The sequence below is a fragment of the Electrophorus electricus genome, chromosome 13 (genome assembly GCF_041902795.1).
Source record: "Electrophorus electricus isolate QZ-2024a chromosome 13, ASM4190279v1, whole genome shotgun sequence".
Classification (NCBI taxonomy): Eukaryota; Metazoa; Chordata; class Actinopteri; order Gymnotiformes; family Gymnotidae; genus Electrophorus; species Electrophorus electricus.
In genome coordinates this window covers 20,108,290-20,127,396 of record NC_137509.1, presented here as the reverse complement: position 1 = coordinate 20,127,396, position 19,107 = coordinate 20,108,290, and the positions used below count along the sequence as shown (strand labels likewise).

At 36.4% G+C, this 19,107-nt stretch overlaps 2 non-coding genes and 14 pseudogenes across 2 annotated transcripts; all 16 read right to left on the bottom strand.

Annotated features, from left to right (window-relative positions):
* Positions 1-598: 598 nt before the first annotated feature.
* LOC145648632 (5S ribosomal RNA) lies at positions 599-717 on the bottom strand (annotated as a pseudogene).
* A 1,544-nt stretch (positions 718-2,261) lies between these two features.
* LOC145646475 (5S ribosomal RNA) lies at positions 2,262-2,380 on the bottom strand (annotated as a pseudogene).
* Positions 2,381-3,923: 1,543 nt separating this feature from the next.
* On the bottom strand, positions 3,924-4,042 carry LOC145649631 (5S ribosomal RNA; annotated as a pseudogene).
* A 1,104-nt stretch (positions 4,043-5,146) lies between these two features.
* Positions 5,147-5,265, bottom strand: LOC145646474 (5S ribosomal RNA; annotated as a pseudogene).
* A 1,105-nt stretch (positions 5,266-6,370) lies between these two features.
* LOC145650672 (5S ribosomal RNA) lies at positions 6,371-6,489 on the bottom strand (annotated as a pseudogene).
* Positions 6,490-8,033: 1,544 nt separating this feature from the next.
* On the bottom strand, positions 8,034-8,152 carry LOC145649630 (5S ribosomal RNA; annotated as a pseudogene).
* Positions 8,153-9,257: 1,105 nt separating this feature from the next.
* On the bottom strand, positions 9,258-9,376 carry LOC145649629 (5S ribosomal RNA; annotated as a pseudogene).
* Positions 9,377-10,480: 1,104 nt separating this feature from the next.
* LOC145646473 (5S ribosomal RNA) lies at positions 10,481-10,599 on the bottom strand (annotated as a pseudogene).
* Positions 10,600-11,704: 1,105 nt separating this feature from the next.
* On the bottom strand, positions 11,705-11,823 carry LOC145650671 (5S ribosomal RNA; annotated as a pseudogene).
* A 1,215-nt stretch (positions 11,824-13,038) lies between these two features.
* On the bottom strand, positions 13,039-13,157 carry LOC145646990 (5S ribosomal RNA; annotated as a pseudogene).
* A 790-nt stretch (positions 13,158-13,947) lies between these two features.
* Positions 13,948-14,066, bottom strand: LOC145648855 (5S ribosomal RNA). Its single transcript, XR_014116508.1, has one exon. It is a non-coding gene; the product is annotated as a 5S ribosomal RNA (ribosomal RNA).
* Positions 14,067-15,077: 1,011 nt separating this feature from the next.
* Positions 15,078-15,196, bottom strand: LOC145646989 (5S ribosomal RNA; annotated as a pseudogene).
* Positions 15,197-15,985: 789 nt separating this feature from the next.
* On the bottom strand, positions 15,986-16,104 carry LOC145648203 (5S ribosomal RNA; annotated as a pseudogene).
* Positions 16,105-16,894: 790 nt separating this feature from the next.
* LOC145648844 (5S ribosomal RNA) lies at positions 16,895-17,013 on the bottom strand. The gene has a single exon (XR_014116507.1). It is a non-coding gene; the product is annotated as a 5S ribosomal RNA (ribosomal RNA).
* A 790-nt stretch (positions 17,014-17,803) lies between these two features.
* LOC145648947 (5S ribosomal RNA) lies at positions 17,804-17,922 on the bottom strand (annotated as a pseudogene).
* A 790-nt stretch (positions 17,923-18,712) lies between these two features.
* LOC145649163 (5S ribosomal RNA) lies at positions 18,713-18,831 on the bottom strand (annotated as a pseudogene).
* Between the last annotated feature and the right edge of the window lie 276 nt (positions 18,832-19,107).

Below are 19,107 nucleotides of genomic sequence, written 5' to 3'. Positions count from 1 at the left end.
TCACATTCAGGCATGTGAGTTGGAGAGTAAATGAAAGTGATGCAAAAAAAACTTACAGCATCTGCTATTCCCAGGTGCTAACAGATAGTTTGAGTTAATTATTCACTGCACTTCAAATTTGAACATGATAGCTTGAACATAAATTAAAGGGATGCAATACAATCTTACAGCACCTGCTATTCCCTGGTACTAAAATATTTCTATTTAATCTGTACACTTCACATACAAGCTTGTCAGTTGCAGATTAAAGTAAAGTGATGCAACAAAAACTTACAGCATTTGCTATTCCCAGGTGCTAACAGATAGTTTTTTTAATTAATCACTGCACTTCACATCCTAGCATGTCATCTTGAAAGTAAATTAAAGTGATGCAAGAGAAGCTTACAGCATCTCGTAGTCCAAGGTGCTAACGGATAGATTTTTGAGGAATCACTGCACTTCACATTCAGGCATGTGAGTTGGAGAGTAAATGAAAGTGATGCAAAAAAAACTTACAGCATCTGCTATTCCCAGGTGCTAACAGATAGTTTTTTTATTAATCACTGCACTTCACATTTGAGCATGTCAGCTTGAAAGTAAATTAAAGTGATGCAAGAAAAGCTTACAGCACCTGGTATTCCTAGGTAGGGTCCCACCTCAGTACTATTCAGGCCCAAACTTGCTTAGCTTCCAAGGTCAGAGGAGATTGGGCGTTCTCAAGCTGGTGTGGCCGTAAGCCTTAAACACTTACTCAAATTGCCTAATCATAGCAAATATGATCAAAGACCAATCTGACAATTTTTTTTATTAATCCCTGCACTTGACATTCTAGAATGTTATCTTGAATGTAATTAAATGATGCAATAAAAGCTTACAATACGGAGCTGGTATACGGAGGCACTAATTATTCACTGTACTTCAAATTTGAACATGATAGCTTGAACATAAATTAAAGGGATGCAAACAATCTTACAGCACCTGCTATTCCCTGGTACTAAAATATTTCTATTTAATCTGTACACTTCACATACAAGCTTGTCAGTTGCAGATTAAAGTAAAGTGATGCAACAAAAACTTACAGCATCTGCTATTACCAGGTGCTAACAGATAGTTTTTTTAATTAATCACTGCATTTCACATCCTAGCATGTCATCTTGACAATTAATTAAATTGATGCAAGAGAAGCTTACAGCATCTCGTAGTCCAATGTGCTAACATATAGTTTTTTGATGAATCACTGCACTTCACATTCAGGCATGTGAGTTGGAGAGTAAATGAAAGTGATGCAAAAAAAACTTACAGCATCTGCTATTCCCAGGTGCTAACAGATAGTTTGAGTTAATTATTCACTGCACTTCAAATTTGAACATGATAGCTTGAACATAAATTAAAGGGATGCAATACAATCTTACAGCACCTGCTATTCCCTGGTACTAAAATATTTCTATTTAATCTGTACACTTCACATACAAGCTTGTCAGTTGCAGATTAAAGTAAAGTGATGCAACAAAAACTTACAGCATCTGCTATTCCCAGGTGCTAACAGATAGTTTTTTTAATTAATCACTGCATTTCACATCCTAGCATGTCATCTTGACAGTAAATTAAAGTGATGCAAGAGAAGCTTACAGCATCTCGTAGTCCAAGGTGCTAACATATAGTTTTTTGATGAATCACTGCACTTCACATTCAGGCATGTGAGTTGGAGAGTAAATGAAAGTGATGCAAAAAAAACTTACAGCATCTGCTATTCCCAGGTGCTAACAGATAGTTTGAGTTAATTATTCACTGCACTTCAAATTTGAACATGATAGCTTGAACATAAATTAAAGGGATGCAATACAATCTTACAGCACCTGCTATTCCCTGGTACTAAAATATTTCTATTTAATCTGTACACTTCACATACAAGCTTGTCAGTTGCAGATTAAAGTAAAGTGATGCAACAAAAACTTACAGCATTTGCTATTCCCAGGTGCTAACAGATAGTTTTTTTAATTAATCACTGCACTTCACATCCTAGCATGTCATCTTGAAAGTAAATTAAAGTGATGCAAGAGAAGCTTACAGCATCTCGTAGTCCAAGGTGCTAACAGATAGATTTTTGAGGAATCACTGCACTTCACATTCAGGCATGTGAGTTGGAGAGTAAATGAAAGTGATGCAAAAAAAACTTACAGCATCTGCTATTCCCAGGTGCTAACAGATAGTTTTTTTTATTAATCACTGCACTTCACATTTGAGCATGTCAGCTTGAAAGTAAATTAAAGTGATGCAAGAAAAGCTTACAGCACCTGGTATTCCTAGGTAGGGTCCCACCTCAGTACTATTCAGGCCCAAACTTGCTTAGCTTCCAAGGTCAGATGAGATTGGGCGTTCTCAAGCTGGTGTGGCCGTAAGCCTTAAACACTTACTCAAATTGCCTAATCATAGCAAATATGATCAAAGACCAATCTGACAATTTTTTTTATTAATCCCTGCACTTGACATTCTAGAATGTTATCTTGAATGTAATTAAATGATGCAATAAAAGCTTACAATACGGAGCTGGTATACGGAGGCACTAATTATTCACTGTACTTCAAATTTGAACATGATAGCTTGAACATAAATTAAAGGGATGCAAACAATCTTACAGCACCTGCTATTCCCTGGTACTAAAATATTTCTATTGAATCTGTACACTTCACATACAAGCTTGTCAGTTGCAGATTAAAGTAAAGTGATGCAACAAAAACTTACAGCATCTGCTATTCCCAGGTGCTAACAGATAGTTTTTTTAATTAATCACTGCATTTCACATCCTAGCATGTCATCTTGACAGTTAATTAAAGTGATGCAAGAGAAGCTTACAGCATCTCGTAGTCCAATGTGCTAACATATAGTTTTTTGATGAATCACTGCACTTCACATTCAGGCATGTGAGTTGGAGAGTAAATGAAAGTGATGCAAAAAAAACTTACAGCATCTGCTATTCCCAGGTGCTAACAGATAGTTTGAGTTAATTATTCACTGCACTTCAAATTTGAACATGATAGCTTGAACATAAATTAAAGGGATGCAAACAATCTTACAGCACCTGCTATTCCCTGGTACTAAAATATTTCTATTTAATCTGTACACTTCACATACAAGCTTGTCAGTTGCAGATTAAAGTAAAGTGATGCAACAAAAACTTACAGCATTTGCTATTCCCAGGTGCTAACAGATAGTTTTTTTAATTAATCACTGCACTTCACATCCTAGCATGTCATCTTGAAAGTAAATTAAAGTGATGCAAGAGAAGCTTACAGCATCTCGTAGTCCAAGGTGCTAACAGATAGATTTTTGATGAATCACTGCACTTCACATTCAGGCATGTGAGTTGGAGAGTAAATGAAAGTGATGCAAAAAAAACTTACAGCATCTGCTATTCCCAGGTGCTAACAGATAGTTTGAGTTAATTATTCACTGCACTTCAAATTTGAACATGATAGCTTGAACATAAATTAAAGGGATGCAATACAATCTTACAGCACCTGCTATTCCCTGGTACTAAAATATTTCTATTTAATCTGTACACTTCACATACAAGCTTGTCAGTTGCAGATTAAAGTAAAGAGATGCAACAAAAACTTACAGCATTTGCTATTCCCAGGTGCTAACAGATAGTTTTTTTAATTAATCACTGCACTTCACATCCTAGCATGTCATCTTGAAAGTAAATTAAAGTGATGCAAGAGAAGCTTACAGCATCTCATAGTCCAAGGTGCTAACAGATAGATTTTTGAGGAATCACTGCACTTCACATTCAGGCATGTGAGTTGGAGAGTAAATGAAAGTGATGCAAAAAAAACTTATAGCATCTGCTATTCCCAGGTGCTAACAGATAGTTTTTTTTATTAATCACTGCACTTCACATTTGAGCATGTCAGCTTGAAAGTAAATTAAAGTGATGCAAGAAAAGCTTACAGCACCTGGTATTCCTAGGTAGGGTCCCACCTCAGTACTATTCAGGCCCAAACTTGCTTAGCTTCCAAGGTCAGAGGAGATTGGGCATTCTCAAGCTGGTGTGGCCGTAAGCCTTAAACGCTTACTCAAATTGCCTAATCATAGCAAATATGATCAAAGACCAATCTGACAATTTTTTTTATTAATCCCTGCACTTGACATTCTAGAATGTTATCTTGAATGTAATTAAATGATGCAATAAAAGCTTACAATACGGAGCTGGTATACGGAGGCACTAATTATTCACTGTACTTCAAATTTGAACATGATAGCTTGAACATAAATTAAAGGGATGCAAACAATCTTACAGCACCTGCTATTCCCTGGTACTAAAATATTTCTATTTAATCTGTACACTTCACATACAAGCTTGTCAGTTGCAGATTAAAGTAAAGTGATGCAACAAAAACTTACAGCATCTGCTATTCCCAGGTGCTAACAGATAGTTTTTTTAATTAATCACTGCATTTCACATCCTAGCATGTCATCTTGACAGTTAATTAAAGTGATGCAAGAGAAGCTTACAGCATCTCCTAGTCCAATGTGCTAACATATAGTTTTTTGATGAATCACTGCACTTCACATTCAGGCATGTGAGTTGGAGAGTAAATGAAAGTGATGCAAAAAAAACTTACAGCATCTGCTATTCCCAGGTGCTAACAGATAGTTTGAGTTAATTATTCACTGCACTTCAAATTTGAACATGATAGCTTGAACATAAATTAAAGGGATGCAATACAATCTTACAGCACCTGCTATTCCCTGGTACTAAAATATTTCTATTTAATCTGTACACTTCACATACAAGCTTGTCAGTTGCAGATTAAAGTAAAGTGATGCAACAAAAACTTACAGCATTTGCTATTCCCAGGTGCTAACAGATAGTTTTTTTAATTAATCACTGCACTTCACATCCTAGCATGTCATCTTGAAAGTAAATTAAAGTGATGCAAGAGAAGCTTACAGCATCTCGTAGTCCAAGGTGCTAACAGATAGATTTTTGAGGAATCACTGCACTTCACATTCAGGCATGTGAGTTGGAGAGTAAATGAAAGTGATGCAAAAAAAACTTACAGCATCTGCTATTCCCAGGTGCTAACAGATAGTTTTTTTATTAATCACTGCACTTCACATTTGTGCATGTCAGCTTGAAAGTAAATTAAAGTGATGCAAGAAAAGCTTACAGCACCTGGTATTCCTAGGTAGGGTCCCACCTCAGTACTATTCAGGCCCAAACTTGCTTAGCTTCCAAGGTCAGATGAGATTGGGCGTTCTCAAGCTGGTGTGGCCGTAAGCCTTAAACACTTACTCAAATTGCCTAATCATAGCAAATATGATCAAAGACCAATCTGACAATTTTTTTTATTAATCCCTGCACTTGACATTCTAGAATGTTATCTTGAATGTAATTAAATGATGCAATAAAAGCTTACAATACGGAGCTGGTATACGGAGGCACTAATTATTCACTGTACTTCAAATTTGAACATGATAGCTTGAACATAAATTAAAGGGATGCAAACAATCTTACAGCACCTGCTATTCCCTGGTACTAAAATATTTCAATTTAATCTGTACACTTCACATACAAGCTTGTCAGTTGCAGATTAAAGTAAAGTGATGCAACAAAAACTTACAACATCTGCTATTCCCAGGTGCTAACAGATAGTTTTTTTAATTAATCACTGCATTTCACATCCTAGCATGTCATCTTGACAGTTAATTAAATTGATGCAAGAGAAGCTTACAGCATCTCGTAGTCCAATGTGCTAACATATAGTTTTTTGATGAATCACCGCACTTCACATTCAGGCATGTGAGTTGGAGAGTAAATGAAAGTGATGCAAAAAAAACTTACAGCATCTGCTATTCCCAGGTGCTAACAGATAGTTTGAGTTAATTATTCACTGCACTTCAAATTTGAACATGATAGCTTGAACATAAATTAAAGGGATGCAATACAATCTTACAGCACCTGCTATTCCCTGGTACTAAAATATTTCTATTTAATCTGTACACTTCACATACAAGCTTGTCAGTTGCAGATTAAAGTAAAGTGATGCAACAAAAACTTACAGCATTTGCTATTCCCAGGTGCTAACAGATAGTTTTTTTAATTAATCACTGCACTTCACATCCTAGCATGTCATCTTGAAAGTAAATTAAAGTGATGCAAGAGAAGCTTACAGCATCTCATAGTCCAAGGTGCTAACAGATAGATTTTTGAGGAATCACTGCACTTCACATTCAGGCATGTGAGTTGGAGAGTAAATGAAAGTGATGCAAAAAAAACTTACAGCATCTGCTATTCCCAGGTGCTAACAGATAGTTTTTTTTATTAATCACTGCACTTCACATTTGAGCATGTCAGCTTGAAAGTAAATTAAAGTGATGCAAGAAAAGCTTACAGCACCTGGTATTCCTAGGTAGGGTCCCACCTCAGTACTATTCAGGCCCAAACTTGCTTAGCTTCCAAGGTCAGAGGAGATTGGGCGTTCTCAAGCTGGAGTGGCAGTAAGCCTTAAACGCTTACTCAAATTGCCTAATCATAGCAAATATGATCAAAGACCAATCTGACAATTTTTTTTATTAATCCCTGCACTTGACATTCTAGAATGTTATCTTGAATGTAATTAAATGATGCAATAAAAGCTTACAATACGGAGCTGGTATACGGAGGCACTAATTATTCACTGTACTTCAAATTTGAACATGATAGCTTGAACATAAATTAAAGGGATGCAAACAATCTTACAGCACCTGCTATTCCCTGGTACTAAAATATTTCTATTTAATCTGTACACTTCACATACAAGCTTGTCAGTTGCAGATTAAAGTAAAGTGATGCAACAAAAACTTACAGCATCTGCTATTCCCAGGTGCTAACAGATAGTTTTTTTAATTAATCACTGCATTTCACATCCTAGCATGTCATCTTGACAGTTAATTAAAGTGATGCAAGAGAAGCTTACAGCATCTCCTAGTCCAATGTGCTAACATATAGTTTTTTGATGAATCACTGCACTTCACATTCAGGCATGTGAGTTGGAGAGTAAATGAAAGTGATGCAAAAAAAACTTACAGCATCTGCTATTCCCAGGTGCTAACAGATAGTTTGAGTTAATTATTCACTGCACTTCAAATTTGAACATGATAGCTTGAACATAAATTAAAGGGATGCAATACAATCTTACAGCACCTGCTATTCCCTGGTACTAAAATATTTCTATTTAATCTGTACACTTCACATACAAGCTTGTCAGTTGCAGATTAAAGTAAAGTGATGCAACAAAAACTTACAGCATTTGCTATTCCCAGGTGCTAACAGATAGTTTTTTTAATTAATCACTGCACTTCACATCCTAGCATGTCATCTTGAAAGTAAATTAAAGTGATGCAAGAGAAGCTTACAGCATCTCGTAGTCCAAGGTGCTAACAGATAGATTTTTGATGAATCACTGCACTTCACATTCAGGCATGTGAGTTGGAGAGTAAATGAAAGTGATGCAAAAAAAACTTACAGCATCTGCTATTCCCAGGTGCTAACAGATAGTTTGAGTTAATTATTCACTGCACTTCAAATTTGAACATGATAGCTTGAACATAAATTAAAGGGATGCAATACAATCTTACAGCACCTGCTATTCCCTGGTACTAAAATATTTCTATTTAATCTGTACACTTCACATACAAGCTTGTCAGTTGCAGATTAAAGTAAAGAGATGCAACAAAAACTTACAGCATTTGCTATTCCCAGGTGCTAACAGATAGTTTTTTTAATTAATCACTGCACTTCACATCCTAGCATGTCATCTTGAAAGTAAATTAAAGTGATGCAAGAGAAGCTTACAGCATCTCATAGTCCAAGGTGCTAACAGATAGATTTTTGAGGAATCACTGCACTTCACATTCAGGCATGTGAGTTGGAGAGTAAATGAAAGTGATGCAAAAAAAACTTATAGCATCTGCTATTCCCAGGTGCTAACAGATAGTTTTTTTTATTAATCACTGCACTTCACATTTGAGCATGTCAGCTTGAAAGTAAATTAAAGTGATGCAAGAAAAGCTTACAGCACCTGGTATTCCTAGGTAGGGTCCCACCTCAGTACTATTCAGGCCCAAACTTGCTTAGCTTCCAAGGTCAGAGGAGATTGGGCATTCTCAAGCTGGTGTGGCCGTAAGCCTTAAACGCTTACTCAAATTGCCTAATCATAGCAAATATAATCAAAGACCAATCTGACAATTTTTTTTATTAATCCCTGCACTTGACATTCTAGAATGTTATCTTGAATGTAATTAAATGATGCAATAAAAGCTTACAATACGGAGCTGGTATACGGAGGCACTAATTATTCACTGTACTTCAAATTTGAACATGATAGCTTGAACATAAATTAAAGGGATGCAAACAATCTTACAGCACCTGCTATTCCCTGGTACTAAAATATTTCTATTTAATCTGTACACTTCACATACAAGCTTGTCAGTTGCAGATTAAAGTAAAGTGATGCAACAAAAACTTACAGCATCTGCTATTCCCAGGTGCTAACAGATAGTTTTTTTAATTAATCACTGCATTTCACATCCTAGCATGTCATCTTGACAGTTAATTAAAGTGATGCAAGAGAAGCTTACAGCATCTCCTAGTCCAATGTGCTAACATATAGTTTTTTGATGAATCACTGCACTTCACATTCAGGCATGTGAGTTGGAGAGTAAATGAAAGTGATGCAAAAAAAACTTACAGCATCTGCTATTCCCAGGTGCTAACAGATAGTTTGAGTTAATTATTCACTGCACTTCAAATTTGAACATGATAGCTTGAACATAAATTAAAGGGATGCAATACAATCTTACAGCACCTGCTATTCCCTGGTACTAAAATATTTCTATTTAATCTGTACACTTCACATACAAGCTTGTCAGTTGCAGATTAAAGTAAAGAGATGCAACAAAAACTTACAGCATTTGCTATTCCCAGGTGCTAACAGATAGTTTTTTTAATTAATCACTGCACTTCACATCCTAGCATGTCATCTTGAAAGTAAATTAAAGTGATGCAAGAGAAGCTTACAGCATCTCATAGTCCAAGGTGCTAACAGATAGATTTTTGAGGAATCACTGCACTTCACATTCAGGCATGTGAGTTGGAGAGTAAATGAAAGTGATGCAAAAAAAACTTATAGCATCTGCTATTCCCAGGTGCTAACAGATAGTTTTTTTTATTAATCACTGCACTTCACATTTGAGCATGTCAGCTTGAAAGTAAATTAAAGTGATGCAAGAAAAGCTTACAGCACCTGGTATTCCTAGGTAGGGTCCCACCTCAGTACTATTCAGGCCCAAACTTGCTTAGCTTCCAAGGTCAGAGGAGATTGGGCATTCTCAAGCTGGTGTGGCCGTAAGCCTTAAACGCTTACTCAAATTGCCTAATCATAGCAAATATGATCAAAGACCAATCTGACAATTTTTTTTATTAATCCCTGCACTTGACATTCTAGAATGTTATCTTGAATGTAATTAAATGATGCAATAAAAGCTTACAATACGGAGCTGGTATACGGAGGCACTAATTATTCACTGTACTTCAAATTTGAACATGATAGCTTGAACATAAATTAAAGGGATGCAAACAATCTTACAGCACCTGCTATTCCCTGGTACTAAAATATTTCTATTTAATCTGTACACTTCACATACAAGCTTGTCAGTTGCAGATTAAAGTAAAGTGATGCAACAAAAACTTACAGCATCTGCTATTCCCAGGTGCTAACAGATAGTTTTTTTAATTAATCACTGCATTTCACATCCTAGCATGTCATCTTGACAGTTAATTAAAGTGATGCAAGAGAAGCTTACAGCATCTCCTAGTCCAATGTGCTAACATATAGTTTTTTGATGAATCACTGCACTTCACATTCAGGCATGTGAGTTGGAGAGTAAATGAAAGTGATGCAAAAAAAACTTACAGCATCTGCTATTCCCAGGTGCTAACAGATAGTTTGAGTTAATTATTCACTGCACTTCAAATTTGAACATGATAGCTTGAACATAAATTAAAGGGATGCAATACAATCTTACAGCACCTGCTATTCCCTGGTACTAAAATATTTCTATTTAATCTGTACACTTCACATACAAGCTTGTCAGTTGCAGATTAAAGTAAAGTGATGCAACAAAAACTTACAGCATTTGCTATTCCCAGGTGCTAACAGATAGTTTTTTTAATTAATCACTGCACTTCACATCCTAGCATGTCATCTTGAAAGTAAATTAAAGTGATGCAAGAGAAGCTTACAGCATCTCGTAGTCCAAGGTGCTAACAGATAGATTTTTGAGGAATCACTGCACTTCACATTCAGGCATGTGAGTTGGAGAGTAAATGAAAGTGATGCAAAAAAAACTTACAGCATCTGCTATTCCCAGGTGCTAACAGATAGTTTTTTTATTAATCACTGCACTTCACATTTGTGCATGTCAGCTTGAAAGTAAATTAAAGTGATGCAAGAAAAGCTTACAGCACCTGGTATTCCTAGGTAGGGTCCCACCTCAGTACTATTCAGGCCCAAACTTGCTTAGCTTCCAAGGTCAGATGAGATTGGGCGTTCTCAAGCTGGTGTGGCCGTAAGCCTTAAACACTTACTCAAATTGCCTAATCATAGCAAATATGATCAAAGACCAATCTGACAATTTTTTTTATTAATCCCTGCACTTGACATTCTAGAATGTTATCTTGAATGTAATTAAATGATGCAATAAAAGCTTACAATACGGAGCTGGTATACGGAGGCACTAATTATTCACTGTACTTCAAATTTGAACATGATAGCTTGAACATAAATTAAAGGGATGCAAACAATCTTACAGCACCTGCTATTCCCTGGTACTAAAATATTTCAATTTAATCTGTACACTTCACATACAAGCTTGTCAGTTGCAGATTAAAGTAAAGTGATGCAACAAAAACTTACAACATCTGCTATTCCCAGGTGCTAACAGATAGTTTTTTTAATTAATCACTGCATTTCACATCCTAGCATGTCATCTTGACAGTTAATTAAATTGATGCAAGAGAAGCTTACAGCATCTCGTAGTCCAATGTGCTAACATATAGTTTTTTGATGAATCACCGCACTTCACATTCAGGCATGTGAGTTGGAGAGTAAATGAAAGTGATGCAAAAAAAACTTACAGCATCTGCTATTCCCAGGTGCTAACAGATAGTTTGAGTTAATTATTCACTGCACTTCAAATTTGAACATGATAGCTTGAACATAAATTAAAGGGATGCAATACAATCTTACAGCACCTGCTATTCCCTGGTACTAAAATATTTCTATTTAATCTGTACACTTCACATACAAGCTTGTCAGTTGCAGATTAAAGTAAAGTGATGCAACAAAAACTTACAGCATTTGCTATTCCCAGGTGCTAACAGATAGTTTTTTTAATTAATCACTGCACTTCACATCCTAGCATGTCATCTTGAAAGTAAATTAAAGTGATGCAAGAGAAGCTTACAGCATCTCATAGTCCAAGGTGCTAACAGATAGATTTTTGAGGAATCACTGCACTTCACATTCAGGCATGTGAGTTGGAGAGTAAATGAAAGTGATGCAAAAAAAACTTACAGCATCTGCTATTCCCAGGTGCTAACAGATAGTTTTTTTTATTAATCACTGCACTTCACATTTGAGCATGTCAGCTTGAAAGTAAATTAAAGTGATGCAAGAAAAGCTTACAGCACCTGGTATTCCTAGGTAGGGTCCCACCTCAGTACTATTCAGGCCCAAACTTGCTTAGCTTCCAAGGTCAGAGGAGATTGGGCGTTCTCAAGCTGGAGTGGCAGTAAGCCTTAAACGCTTACTCAAATTGCCTAATCATAGCAAATATGATCAAAGACCAATCTGACAATTTTTTTTATTAATCCCTGCACTTGACATTCTAGAATGTTATCTTGAATGTAATTAAATGATGCAATAAAAGCTTACAATACGGAGCTGGTATACGGAGGCACTAATTATTCACTGTACTTCAAATTTGAACATGATAGCTTGAACATAAATTAAAGGGATGCAAACAATCTTACAGCACCTGCTATTCCCTGGTACTAAAATATTTCTATTTAATCTGTACACTTCACATACAAGCTTGTCAGTTGCAGATTAAAGTAAAGTGATGCAACAAAAACTTACAGCATCTGCTATTCCCAGGTGCTAACAGATAGTTTTTTTAATTAATCACTGCATTTCACATCCTAGCATGTCATCTTGACAGTTAATTAAAGTGATGCAAGAGAAGCTTACAGCATCTCCTAGTCCAATGTGCTAACATATAGTTTTTTGATGAATCACTGCACTTCACATTCAGGCATGTGAGTTGGAGAGTAAATGAAAGTGATGCAAAAAAAACTTACAGCATCTGCTATTCCCAGGTGCTAACAGATAGTTTGAGTTAATTATTCACTGCACTTCAAATTTGAACATGATAGCTTGAACATAAATTAAAGGGATGCAATACAATCTTACAGCACCTGCTATTCCCTGGTACTAAAATATTTCTATTTAATCTGTACACTTCACATACAAGCTTGTCAGTTGCAGATTAAAGTAAAGTGATGCAACAAAAACTTACAGCATTTGCTATTCCCAGGTGCTAACAGATAGTTTTTTTAATTAATCACTGCACTTCACATCCTAGCATGTCATCTTGAAAGTAAATTAAAGTGATGCAAGAGAAGCTTACAGCATCTCGTAGTCCAAGGTGCTAACAGATAGATTTTTGAGGAATCACTGCACTTCTCATTCAGGCATGTGAGTTGGAGAGTAAATGAAAGTGATGCAAAAAAAACTTACAGCATCTGCTATTCCCAGGTGCTAACAGATAGTTTTTTTATTAATCACTGCACTTCACATTTGTGCATGTCAGCTTGAAAGTAAATTAAAGTGATGCAAGAAAAGCTTACAGCATCTCGTAGTCCAAGGTGCTAACAGATAGTTTTTTTTATTAATCACTGCACTTCACATTTGAGCATGTCAGCTTGAAAGTAAATTAAAGTGATGCAAGAAAAGCTTACAGCACCCGGTATTCCTAGGTAGGGTCCCACCTCAGTACTATCCAGGCCCAAACTTGCTTAGCTTCCAAGGTCAGATGAGATTGGGCGTTCTCAAGCTGGTGTGGCCGTAAGCCTTAAACACTTACTCAAATTTCCTAATCATAGCAAATATGATCAAAGACCAATCTGACAATTTTTTTTATTAATCCCTGCACTTGACATTCTAGAATGTTATCTTGAATGTAAATTAAATGATGCAATAAAAGCTTACAACATCTGGTATACGGAGGCACTAGCAGACAGTTTTTTGATGAATCACTGCACTTCACATTCAGGCATGTGAGTTGGAGAGTAAATGAAAGTGATGCAAAAAAAACGTACAGCATCGGCTATTCCCAGGTGCTAACAGATAGTTTGAGTTAATTATTCACTGCACTTCAAATTTGAACATGATAGCTTGAACATAAATTAAAGGGATGCAATACAATCTTACAGCACCTGCTATTCCCTGGTACTAAAATATTTCTATTTAATCTGTACACTTCACATACAAGCTTGTCAGTTGCAGATTAAAGTAAAGTGATGCAACAAAAACTTACAGCATCTGCTATTCCCAGGTGCTAACAGATAGTTTTTTTAATTAATCACTGCATTTCACATCCTAGCATGTCATCTTGACAGTAAATTAAAGTGATTCAAGAGAAGCTTACAGCATCTCGTAGTCTAAGGTGCTAACAGATAGTTTTTGATGAATCACTGCACTTCACATTCAGGCATGTGAGTTGGAGTGTAAATGAAAGTGATGCAAAAAAAACTTACAGCATCGGCTATTCCCAGGTGCTAACAGATAGTTTTTTTTATTAATCACTGCACTTCACATTTGAGCATGTCAGCTTGAAAGTAAATTAAAGTGATGCAAGAAAAGCTTACAGCACCTGGTATTCCTAGGTAGGGTCCCACCTCAGTACTATCCAGGCCCAAACTTGCTTAGCTTCCAAGGTCAGATGAGATTGGGCGTTCTCAAGCTGGTGTGGCCGTAAGCCTTAAACACTTACTCAAATTTCCTAATCATAGCAAATATGATCAAAGACCAATCTGACAATTTTTTTTATTAATCCCTGCACTTGACATTCTAGAATGTTATCTTGAATGTAAATTAAATGATGCAATAAAAGCTTACAACATCTGGTATACGGAGGCACTAGCAGACAGTTTTTTGATGAATCACTGCACTTCACATTCAGGCATGTGAGTTGGAGAGTAAATGAAAGTGATGCAAAAAAAACGTACAGCATCGGCTATTCCCAGGTGCTAACAGATAGTTTGAGTTAATTATTCACTGCACTTCAAATTTGAACATGATAGCTTGAACATAAATTAAAGGGATGCAATACAATCTTACAGCACCTGCTATTCCCTGGTACTAAAATATTTCTATTTAATCTGTACACTTCACATACAAGCTTGTCAGTTGCAGATTAAAGTAAAGTGATGCAACAAAAACTTACAGCATCTGCTATTCCCAGGTGCTAACAGATAGTTTTTTTAATTAATCACTTCATTTCACATCCTAGCATGTCATCTTGACAGTAAATTAAAGTGATTCAAGAGAAGCTTACAGCATCTTGTAGTCCAAGGTGCTAACAGATAGTTTTTGATGAATCACTGCACTTCACATTCAGGCATGTGAGTTGGAGAGTAAATGAAAGTGATGCAAAAAAAACTTACAGCATCTGCTATTCCCAGGTGCTAACAGATAGTTTTTTTAATTAATCACTTCATTTCACATCCTAGCATGTCATCTTGACAGTAAATTAAAGTGATTCAAGAGAAGCTTACAGCATCTCGTAGTCCAAGGTGCTAACAGATAGTTTTTGATGAATCACTGCACTTCACATTCAGGCATGTGAGTTGGAGAGTAAATGAAAGTGATGCAAAAAAAACTTACAGCATCGGCTATTCCCAGGTGCTAACAGATAGTTTTTTTTTATTAATCACTGCACTTCACATTTGAGCATGTCAGCTTGAAAGTAAATTAAAGTGATGCAAGAAAAGCTTACAGCACCCGGTATTCCTAGGTAGGGTCCCACCTCAGTACTATCCAGGCCCAAACTTGCTTAGCTTCCAAGGTCAGATGAGATTGGGCGTTCTCAAGCTGGTGTGGCCGTAAGCCTTAAACACTTACTCAAATTTCCTAATCATAGCAAATATGATCAAAGACCAATCTGACAATTTTTTTTATTAATCCCTGCACTTGACATTCTAGAATGTTATCTTGAATGTAAATTAAATGATGCAATAAAAGCTTACAACATCTGGTATACGGAGGCACTAGTAGACAGTTTTTTGATGAATCACTGCACTTCACATTCAGGCATGTGAGTTGGAGAGTAAATGAAAGTGATGCAAAAAAAACGTACAGCATCTGCTATTCCCAGGTGCTAACAGATAGTTTGAGTTAATTATTCACTGCACTTCAAATTTGAACATGATAGCTTGAACATAAATTAAAGGGATGCAATACAATCTTACAGCACCTGCTATTCCCTGGTACTAAAATATTTCTATTTAATCTGTACACTTCACATACAAGCTTGTCAGTTGCAGATTAAAGTAAAGTGATGCAACAAAAACTTACAGCATCTGCTATTCCCAGGTGCTAACAGATAGTTTTTTTAATTAATCACTTCATTTCACATCCTAGCATGTCATCTTGACAGTAAATTAAAGTGATTCAAGAGAAGCTTACAGCATCTCGTAGTCCAAGGTGCTAACAGATAGTTTTTGATGAATCACTGCACTTCACATTCAGGCATGTGAGTTGGAGAGTAAATGAAAGTGATGCAAAAAAAACTTACAGCATCGGCTATTCCCAGGTGCTAACAGATAGTTTTTTTTATTAATCACTGCACTTCACATTTGAGCATGTCAGCTTGAAGTAAATTAAAGTGATGCAAGAAAAGCTTACAGCACCTGGTATTCCTAGGTAGGGTCCCACCTCAGTACTATCCAGGCCCAAACTTGCTTAGCTTCCAAGGTCAGAGGAGATTGGGCGTTCTCAAGCTGGTGTGGCCGTAAGCCTTAAACACTTACTCAAATTTCCTAATCATAGCAAATATGATCAAAGACCAATCTGACAATTTTTTTTATTAATCCCTGCACTTGACATTCTAGAATGTTATCTTGAATGTAAATTAAATGATGCAATAAAAGCTTACAACATCTGGTATACGGAGGCACTAGCAGACAGTTTTTTGATGAATCACTGCACTTCACATTCAGGCATGTGAGTTGGAGAGTAAATGAAAGTGATGCAAAAAAAACGTACAGCATCGGCTATTCCCAGGTGCTAACAGATAGTTTGAGTTAATTATTCACTGCACTTCAAATTTGAACATGATAGCTTGAACATAAATTAAAGGGATGCAATACAATCTTACAGCACCTGCTATTCCCTGGTACTAAAATATTTCTATTTAATCTGTACACTTCACATACAAGCTTGTCAGTTGCAGATTAAAGTAAAGTGATGCAACAAAAACTTACAGCATCTGCTATTCCCAGGTGCTAACAGATAGTTTTTTTAATTAATCACTGCATTTCACATCCCAGCATGTCATCTTGACAGTAAATTAAAGTGATTCAAGAGAAGCTTACAGCATCTCGTAGTCTAAGGTGCTAACAGATAGTTTTTGATGAATCACTGCACTTCACATTCAGGCATGTGAGTTGGAGAGTAAATGAAAGTGATGCAAAAAAAACTTACAGCATCGGCTATTCCCAGGTGCTAACAGATAGTTTTTTTTATTAATCACTGCACTTCACATTTGAGCATGTCAGCTTGAAAGTAAATTAAAGTGATGCAAGAAAAGCTTACAGCACCTGGTATTCCTAGGTAGGGTCCCACCTCAGTACTATCCAGGCCCAAACTTGCTTAGCTTCCAAGGTCAGATGAGATTGGGCGTTCTCAAGCTGGTGTGGCCGTAAGCTTTAAACACTTACTCAAATTGCCTAATCATAGCAAATATGAACAAAGACCAATCTGACAATTTTTTTTATTAATCCCTGCACTTGACATTCTAGAATGTTATCTTGAATGTAAATTAAATGATGCAATAAAAGCTTACAACATCTGGTATACGGAGGCACTAGCAGACAGTTTTTTGATGAATCACTGCACTTCACATTCAGGCATGTGAGTTGGAGAGTAAATGAAAGTGATGCAAAAAAAACGTACAGCATCTGCTATTCCCAGGTGCTAACAGATAGTTTGAGTTAATTATTCACTGCACTTCAAATTTGAACATGATAGCTTGAACATAAATTAAAGGGATGCAATACAATCTTACAGCACCTGCTATTCCCTGGTACTAAAATATTTCTATTTAATCTGTACACTTCACATACAAGCTTGTCAGTTGCAGATTAAAGTAAAGTGATGCAACAAAAACTTACAGCATCTGCTATTCCCAGGTGCTAACAGATAGTTTTTTTAATTAATCACTGCATTTCACATCCTAGCATGTCATCTTGACAGTAAATTAAAGTGATTCAAGAGAAGCTTACAGCATCTCGTAGTCTAAGGTGCTAACAGATAGTTTTTGATGAATCACTGCACTTCACATTCAGGCATGTGAGTTGGAGAGTAAATGAAAGTGATGCAAAAAAAACTTACAGCATCGGCTATTCCCAGGTGCTAACAGATAGTTTTTTTTATTAATCACTGCACTTCACATTTGAGCATGTCAGCTTGAAAGTAAATTAAAGTGATGCAAGAAAAGCTTACAGCACCTGGTATTCCTAGGTAGGGTCCCACCTCAGTACTATCCAGGCCCAAACTTGCTTAGCTTCCAAGGTCAGAGGAGATTGGGCGTTCTCAAGCTGGTGTGGCCGTAAACCTTAAACACTTACTCAAATTTCCTAATCATAGCAAATATGATCAAAGACCAATCTGACAATTTTTTTTATTAATCCCTGCACTTGACATTCTAGAATGTTATCTTGAATGTAAATTAAATGATGCAATAAAAGCTTACAACATCTGGTATACGGAGGCACTAGCAGACAGTTTTTTGATGAATCACTGCACTTCACATTCAGGCATGTGAGTTGGAGAGTAAATGAAAGTGATGCAAAAAAAACGTACAGCATCGGCTATTCCCAGGTGCTAACAGATAGTTTGAGTTAATTATTCACTGCACTTCAAATTTGAACATGATAGCTTGAACATAAATTAAAGGGATGCAATACAATCTTACAGCACCTGCTATTCCCTGGTACTAAAATATTTCTATTTAATCTGTACACTTCACATACAAGCTTGTCAGTTGCAGATTAAAGTAAAGTGATGCAACAAAAACTTACAGCATCTGCTATTCCCAGGTGCTAACAGATAGTTTTTTTAATTAATCACTGCATTTCACATCCTAGCATGTCATCTTGACAGTAAATTAAAGTGATTCAAGAGAAGCTTACAGCATCTCGTAGTCCAAGGTGCTAACAGATAGTTTTTGATGAATCACTGCACTTCACATTCAGGCATGTGAGTTGGAGAGTAAATGAAAGTGATGCAAAAAAAACTTACAGCATCGGCTATTCCCAGGTGCTAACAGATAGTTTTTTTTATTAATCACTGCACTTCACATTTGAGCATGTCAGCTTGAAAGTAAATTAAAGTGATGCAAGAAAAACTTACAGCACCTGGTATTCCTAGGTAGGGTCCCACCTCAGTACTATCCAGGCCCAAACTTGCTTAGCTTCCAAGGTCAGAGGAGATTGGGCGTTCTCAAGCTGGTGTGGCCGTAAGCCTTAAACACTTACTCAAATTTCCTAATCATAGCAAATATGATCAAAGACCAATCTGACAATTTTTTTTATTAATCCCTGCACTTGACATTCTAGAATGTTATCTTGAATGTAAATTAAATGATGCAATAAAAGCTTACAACATCTGGTATACGGAGGCACTAGCAGACAGTTTTTTGATGAATCACTGCACTTCACATTCAGGCATGTGAGTTGGAGAGTAAATGAAAGTGATGCAAAAAAAACGTACAGCATCGGCTATTCCCAGGTGCTAACAG